Raw genomic sequence first — 7911 nt, 5'->3', positions numbered from 1 at the left:
AAATCAGAACCAACCTCATTTTCTTTCCTCAAACTTTGGTACTAAAAAAACTGATCAAATTCTTCCACCAAATCATCATCCTAACACAAAAAGTGAAAGTAGTTTAAATGATTTTCATCCTCAGTGAAATCTCGCGTGAATCCGATGACTGGATGAAGGTAAGGGACTTACAACACTTGCAAATTTGGCAGAAAATTTGCCTAATGTAGGTTTGAGCAGGTTATTTTCATTTTTATTCTATGTTTTATTCACATCTTTTCCATTGGATGAAGTTATTTTATCACTTTGTTTCTGCATCTAATAGAAAATATTACACAAATAGTCTTCTACATGGTTTGTAATAAGTAACTTTAAATCAACAGAGTCAAGTTTTTCTTTATAAACAAGATTTGTAGACGCTAACCTTCCTAGTAACCTATTTCTTCTTACTAATTACTAGCTGGTTAGCAGATTGCACGAAACTGCTTTCACCATCCATCTTGATATACCTTAGGCTTCAACCATAATTCAGAAATTCCAGTTATGAAAAAGCAAAACTAACACCAAATAATGATAGGCGTTGTACATATCTTTCGATTCAGAGATCAACTAATCACAATACTTTGTAGGAAGAATTATCATAACTGAAACTAGATAATCCGAGAAGGTTCAATGCAACATGAGTATGAGTAGTTAAATTCAAGAAACTATGGATTTTCTTAAACAAGTTACTTAGTTAGTGTACATATCCAACACTATGTTCTTGTTCTCAGATCAACAACAAATAATACATCTCTCACTTCCAATATTGTTCGCAAATCAACCAACAGTGTCAATTTTACGTCCAATCTACCTCTTCGTGCCCTTTTTCCCCAACCAAAATTCGTTGTGTGCATAAGGAAAGTCGCCGGTGGGAGATGTTCAATCAACGAGAAAGGAAGAAGATCAAGAAGAGAGGGAGAGGTATTCTAATACCCCTGCGCTCCAGCGCCAACGTCACCGTCAGAAGGTGCCGTGGGGGCGCCATCGCTACACTACCACCCCGTTTCCGGTGGATGGGTGGAAGAAACCGATCCACGTACGCCCAGGTCTTATCTGGTGGGGAAAGTGGTTTTTTCCTTTTCTTTTTTTCCTTATATTTTTTTGGCTAAATAACATACAAGTGTGATCGTCCACTGATAAAACTTTCCCCACATAAGGAGATAGACATTTTGCTTCTCTGTTCTCTACCACCTACGCTCGTTGTCGGGGCTCCCCAGATCAGCTCTTCACCGGAAAAATTTCGGTGTCACTGTTTCGTCTCCAATCAAAAGGTTCGTCGTCGCCTTCTCTTTCTCCCTCACCTAACTTCTCTCTTCTTACCTGCGTTTGTACTGGCCTTGCCTCCCTTTGTTCGTCGTCTTCATCTCATAGTGCAGAATATGCGAACAGGGGAGAAGGGAGGGGTAGGAAGGAAACATGAACTGCCCAACCAAAGAAGAAGGGAGGGTAGGTAGGGGGTGCAAACATACAAACCGGGGAGAAGGGAGGGGTAGGAAGATTATTCTGGGTGTAAACCTCGGCACCAACTTGAGCTTTCAAGTTTACGTGTTGGTTGCAAAATAGATGTTCACGAATTTTTTTTTTCAAGTTTATGAATCAATTTGACTAGGTAGTTCTTGGTATGAGAATTCAGCTATACAAATTATTCTTGCAGGTTCTAACTTGAACAGTTCAAAAATAGCAGCAGTCTTCAAATACTGTTTGTTTTGGATGTACAATTGTAGCACCCATTACTCAGTGTCTCTGTGTGTTAAAGCCAATTGAACTGTGCGGTGGTATTCACGCAATTTCTTACTTAGTGCAACTTTCCACTACTTCCTGCAAGTACATGATTAGTTCATGGATGATAATTATGACTATTATTAGTTCGTGAAACAAGTGTTTTTAAAAAAAATGGATGAAGTGTTGTTTGTTAGCAGTACATTTTTGTTGTACTCTATGTTGCGACAACTGTAAAAATAAAAACATCAAATGTTATGAATGTGTGCACATCAGAATTTTGTGGAATATAACTATCAATTTTCATTCGATGGCGAACCAACTGCCCATTCTCATTTTTTACTTATATTCTCTTCACTTAATTACCACAAATAGTAATAAACATGCATTCATTGTAGATGGAACAAGGATGTACAAAGAAAAGGGAAGCACAAGAAATTGTAAATGAAGGGAAAAGAAGCAAGGTAATCAACTTAAGCTTTGAAGCATTTGTTTCTTCTCAAATAAAAAATTCTCTAACATTTCATTTTTCTTTCTTTATTTTTTCATTCAGTCAATTCAATTTCACATGTCGATCGAATCATTTCTGAAACTTGCATCTGAAATAACTTATAGTCAGGAGCAACGTGTAACTAGATTGGGTTTCCAATCATTCCTTGAAATGAGGAGCGTGTCCAATATTGACTGCATTTACTTCTATATTACAAACCATTTCAACACTAGTTCGTGCTCTATTAAATGCCAAATGGATTAAAATTCCCAATTACAACTTCAATTGTTCACAATTTTTTTGGCATACCAATTGGTGGAGTTCCAGTTAACACAAAACCATGAGAATCTACATGTGAGTTCATCAACAATGAGTTTGGGACAACTGCACCCACTATTGAGTACCTTTTCTCAATTATCAGTTATGACCTTCTGGAAGATAAATTTTTCTGAATCTTCATTCTTATTCTATGGTCTCTGTTTGTTTCTCCCAATTCAAGTGGAGTTGTTAGCAAGTTTGTGTACAATGCAGTAGTTGACATCGACAGAATTTCACAATATGATTGGTGCTTGCTTGCTCTAAGCTACATGGTTTATTCAATAAAGAAAGGAAGAATGAAGAACATAAGTAGCAAAAAGTTCATTCCCAGTGGAAGTAAATTACTATTGTTGGTAAGACTATTTCCCACGTCAAAACGACTTTAATTTTCATTTTTCTATATACCATACTAGAAAATTATTTGCCTAAATTTCACACTTTTCATTTTTTCCCATTCTCTCTGAATTTTTATTTTCAATTTCAGATTTCCTACTTTGAGTTCCATATTATAACTGAATTCAAGTTGCCAAGCACTGAACCAAGACTACCACTATGATCGGCAAACATGCTAAATTTATACATGGCACTCGATGCGCTCCATGGCAAAAATAATGAATATGGCACACCGCCGGTATGCCCTTGTTCGTCATAGATATCACTTTTTGCACATTATTAAATGTGAAATTAAATTTCTGACACTGCTTCAAAGCATAGTGAAACATTATGTTAATATTTAACATCCTCTTATTTTGTTCTTATCAAACAGAGGAAACACATCTCCTCTACTCCATTGAGTGATTCACTTTCCGTTGAACTACCTGAAGATATATCAAATTATATTGATTCGAAATTCACAGATATAAGTTTGACACAAGTAAGTTCTCTTGCTCCTTCTTGTGTTTTTGGAGTAACGAAAATCTGACTTTGTCACCTTTGAAGTCTGTTTAACAACATATACTCTCTCATTTTCGAGGACAAGATCATACTTGAAATGCAAGCTAAAACATTCTTCAGGAATATCATTCGGAACTCAACAACTACTTTGAAGAGCTATGTAGATGATACACATTCTTCATTTCTAAAGACATGGACATCTTCGAGCAGCCCGAATCTCCAACTTAAATGAGCTCTATGAGAAAATAAATTCAAAGTTCCTACCATTAAACAATTGTTGGCTATAGAATCACCATCAAATTTTCCAATGCTATTTGTCCCAACAATCGTTGATGAATATAAAGAAATGAACATAAATGAAATTCTCGAGCATTTGTCAAAGATTTTCCTCACTCTGTGAACATACCGAGCTCCAATTTCTCTCTCTCTTTTTATCTACCAACTTTCAAAGAGCTTTCGTGTCGAGAACTATTGGTGAGACACCATGTCCAAAAGCAACACCACCCATTGATGTTTCAGCTGTGTTATATCGTAATTTTTTCTTGTATATGTGTGCATTTAAGCATTTAGTTTCTTTCTAGACAAGTAGATCATCAAATAAATCATAACAAATCTGTTTTATTTCCCCAAAATAACTGTCTGAATCAACATCGGGAAACACAATAGTGAAAGAAACAAAATTCTGCTTACCACTATTCAGATTCTTATTACCAAGAGATCTTTTGAAAGGTTATTTCTCTTACCAACTTCCTTTTAACCAAAGTTTCTTCTCATAGGCATTAGATGAATTAACTTGTTAATTCGATTTTTCTTTGTCAACCAGATTTTAACCTTCATGAACTGGATAAAGGCTGGTTGGTTGATGATTTTTTTTGGGCATTTGACAATACTATCATCAAAATAGTGCATGGCAATTCAAATGCAGGGCGTGTTAACAGCAGTCAATACAGAGGCGCAAATGCTTCTTCTTTTTGTGCAACCACCAATTCAATTGGCAGAGTTCAAAATGTTCCTTCGAATTATGATAGAATTATATCGGAAGCAGCTAAAACATTTGCCTTTGGTTCCTCTACTTAGTTCAGCCTCCCAACAAGTGAATATAACACGCGTTGTAATAGTCATGTGAACCCCAATGTTCGTGCAACTAAGAACTCAACAATGATACTAGATTTGGTATCACCTAAAGTCTACCCAAAAAATATTGGCACACCGATTGAAGATCATTTGCTAGTCCAAGTACTAGAAAAACATGAAGGACTCTCCAGTAAGTTTTGAAGACCGCAATCTTCAACTTGGCATCAAGGTGCGAACAAATGTTTCAAATCTCGGAAACTAGTAATTCAAGAACAACAAATGTCAAGTAAGAACGCCATCCTTTCGAATGGAATATAGAATTATTTCTACCAATTAATGGTTGGTGTTCTTCCCAAGTTAACTCACATGTATGTAGAAACATCCTGTATTTTTTTTGATAATTTCTTAACATACACATGTTCTACTTTATTTTGAATTGAACATTAACATGTTTATGATATCCATTTGAATTGCTTTTTGATCGCTTTCTTCATGTGAACATTTTAGAGCTTGTTCGTATGAACAATTCGGTTTATACCATAGCAGCCTTCACCCAAAGAATATCGTTGATCAAATAACTTTGCACTTTTTTTGAGAATTTGAATGTCTATTTCCAATTAATATATCACCCCTTGCTATTCTGAAGGGTCATCTTTAAAAAAATGTTGATGCTCTTCTGCCATGAACAACTAAATGATATTTGAGATTGAAGGAGTTTGGGTGGACTAGAAGACTATAACTCTATCCTTCAAGACAGGTGGTTAGATCAACCCTCAGGTTGTTGGCTGTTTCACAAAACTAAAGAATAAGGATGAGCTGACTCGAGGAAGAAAAGGCCTCGTACCAAAGAATGAATTAGTCGAGCACATAGTTAGCATTGATGACATGGTCAGACTATATTTGAAATCTTGTTGTCGTTTTCAATTCATCGATATTTTCCTTTTTTAGCTACCAATCTTTTTATGGGAAAAAAGTATAGGAGAAGCTAATGAACCCAATGCTAAATCATTCATATCCTCGAAACAAACAAATCTGGAAAGTACCGTTGGCTTCATTTCATTGAATGTTTCCTTGGTAAGAAAAGTTATTTTTGTACAAAATGATCTTATATATTTTTCTTTTTTGAAAGAGGTTGTACTAATACTTTGTTCCTTCCTACAATTACATAGGTAAAATTGCTTGTCTCCAAGGCAAAACAATGGATTTTAATCATTGCTAACTTTAGAGCAATTTTTTTTATATTATGAACCCATACGACAATGGTGATTCATTCTCCCAACAATTATTGTTGTTGTCTACAACTTCAAGACTTTGTTCACTGCTACATATGTAATTTTCTTCTTCTTTTAACATAGGAAATTTTGAATCAAGATTTGTAGTAGCTCCCAAGGTGAATTTCAGGTGCGTCTTCTGTGGAACTCTCGCGTGTAGCCTTTTATAGTTGTTAAGATACTTTTTTCCGATGCAGGTAAAAACATATCGAAAGTATCCTAAATTCACAATAATTCCAATACTGATTCTGCCATTCTTTTTTTACACGTATGACTAAGGAATATTCCTTCTTGAGTATGTTAGCAAGTACAATGGTGTTAGATTGGAGTGTTTCTATAATGTAAGAGATATACTTGTATTTCCTTTTTTGTCATTTTTTGCAAAATATCAACTCTTAAAATGCACCATCTTTTCAAAATATTGAAGGATGATATACAAGCTCTATGTCAGAAGTTCCTTTTTGAGATCATAACTTGCAACGACAATGAAATTCAGCTACCATTAGTAACTTATTTTATGAAAAGTCATGTAAGTTCCCTAATAACTTCATTTCAACCTGTTCTTTCAAAACTGAATTAAATTTCCTACGAACCTTGATATTTTTTCAACATTTTTGTCTTCCTTGTGTCTTTCAACAGGGTTTCCCCATATTCAAGTGAATCTTTCAAGGACAATCATTTTTTGTTTTGGATATTAGGTAACTTGGTGATCAGTTTGTTCATATGAACATTTTAGAGTTCGTTCATATTTAGTAAGCATGCTCTACTATAACACATTTCACCGAAAGAATGTTTAACCCGAATAATACCATTATTGAGGAAAACAGATCCATCTCAATTTTTTATTCCATTATTGAGGGAACATTATTCACTCTAACATGTTTCACCCAAAGAATACCATTGATCAAATTTATTTGCATTTATTTTACAATTGAAATATCTACTGCCAAATAACATGTTTCACCTTGCTATTATGAAGGGTGTCATTGCTGTTAATACTGAACTTCAAGGATGACTCAACTGAAAGGAACACCTCCAAGGGAAAATGTTTCCTTCACTTTTCTTTTTTCATCTTGCAACTCGATTCATAGTTTCTTGCAATACCTTGAGCTGGAAAGAAGGTTCAGAAACATCATAAACAAGTTTGTCAAAAGCTGTAAGCTTACAACAATTTCAGAAGGAGTTGTAAACAAGATTTAGCGAGCAGATTCACTTTTTAGAATAAAATGTTTTTTTCACAACTGTTTTAGCAAAGTGAAGATCTTGTGTACATTAATTTGTACCAGTAGCAGTTTTAAATTTTCTTTAGATTTTTAGAACTAAAGAAGATACAACCAATAGTTTTAATTTTTCCTTAGGTTCTTACTGCTCGTTTCCGAAGAATAGTGAAACTCTTGGCAGCAATAGTTTTTCCAACAACTGAACTAGCAGGAACTAGCAGAACAAGCAGACCAGCAAAAATAGTAGAACGAGCAAAAACGCGGAGGAATAGTAGAACAACAGGAAACAAGCGGGAACAGTAGAAACACAGGAAACAACCCAAAAAGCATGCTAGTAGGAAGTTGTGTGTGAAGCCACAACTATTGGATGTAGAATGCGTCTAATAGGACCTCCCCTATCTGATGCCCGTTAGCGTGTGTGCTTTCGGTGAGGCAAGCCTCCAGTTCGGCCGGCCCATGTACGGCATTGGCGTTTTGCCGTCTGATTCTTTCACTGCTGCTTCCTTGTGTGTTCCTTCCAGGTTTTCTTTGTTTTTTTACTTCTAGAGATTTCACAGGTTTTGTCCGGGTTTTGGTTATTTTGTTCTTGTTTTTTTACTTTTTCTATTTTGATTCATTTTACTTTTATGTTTCTTTTTTATTTTCTGTGTCTTATTTTCTTCACTTTACTTCGTATTATATAGAAGTTCATCACGTATTACAAAAATCTTCATCGTATTAAAACAATGTTCATTTTATATTATGAAATAGTTTGCATTGCATTATAAAAATGTTCATCCTGTATTACAAAATGTTCATCATATATCATGAAATTGTTCAACGTATACTAGAAAATGTTCATTGTGTACTGAAAACTTGTTCATCATACATTAAAAAACTGTTCAACGCCTACTACAAAATGTTC

At 34.9% G+C, this 7911-nt stretch overlaps 2 long non-coding RNA genes across 2 annotated transcripts; both read left to right on the top strand.

Annotated features, from left to right (window-relative positions):
• Positions 1 to 1179: 1179 nt before the first annotated feature.
• Positions 1180 to 3173, top strand: LOC123399911. The gene is made up of 3 exons (XR_006610450.1): positions 1180 to 1292; positions 2139 to 2901; positions 3033 to 3173. It is a non-coding gene; the product is annotated as an uncharacterized LOC123399911 (long non-coding RNA).
• A 2919-nt stretch (positions 3174 to 6092) lies between these two features.
• Positions 6093 to 6985, top strand: LOC123398577. Its single transcript, XR_006610196.1, has 3 exons — positions 6093 to 6316; positions 6427 to 6485; positions 6767 to 6985. It is a non-coding gene; the product is annotated as an uncharacterized LOC123398577 (long non-coding RNA).
• Positions 6986 to 7911: the final 926 nt, after the last annotated feature.

The sequence above is a fragment of the Hordeum vulgare genome, chromosome 5H (genome assembly GCF_904849725.1).
Source record: "Hordeum vulgare subsp. vulgare chromosome 5H, MorexV3_pseudomolecules_assembly, whole genome shotgun sequence".
NCBI lineage: Eukaryota > Viridiplantae > Streptophyta > Magnoliopsida > Poales > Poaceae > Hordeum > Hordeum vulgare.
This window is presented reverse-complemented; position numbering and strand designations above follow the sequence as displayed.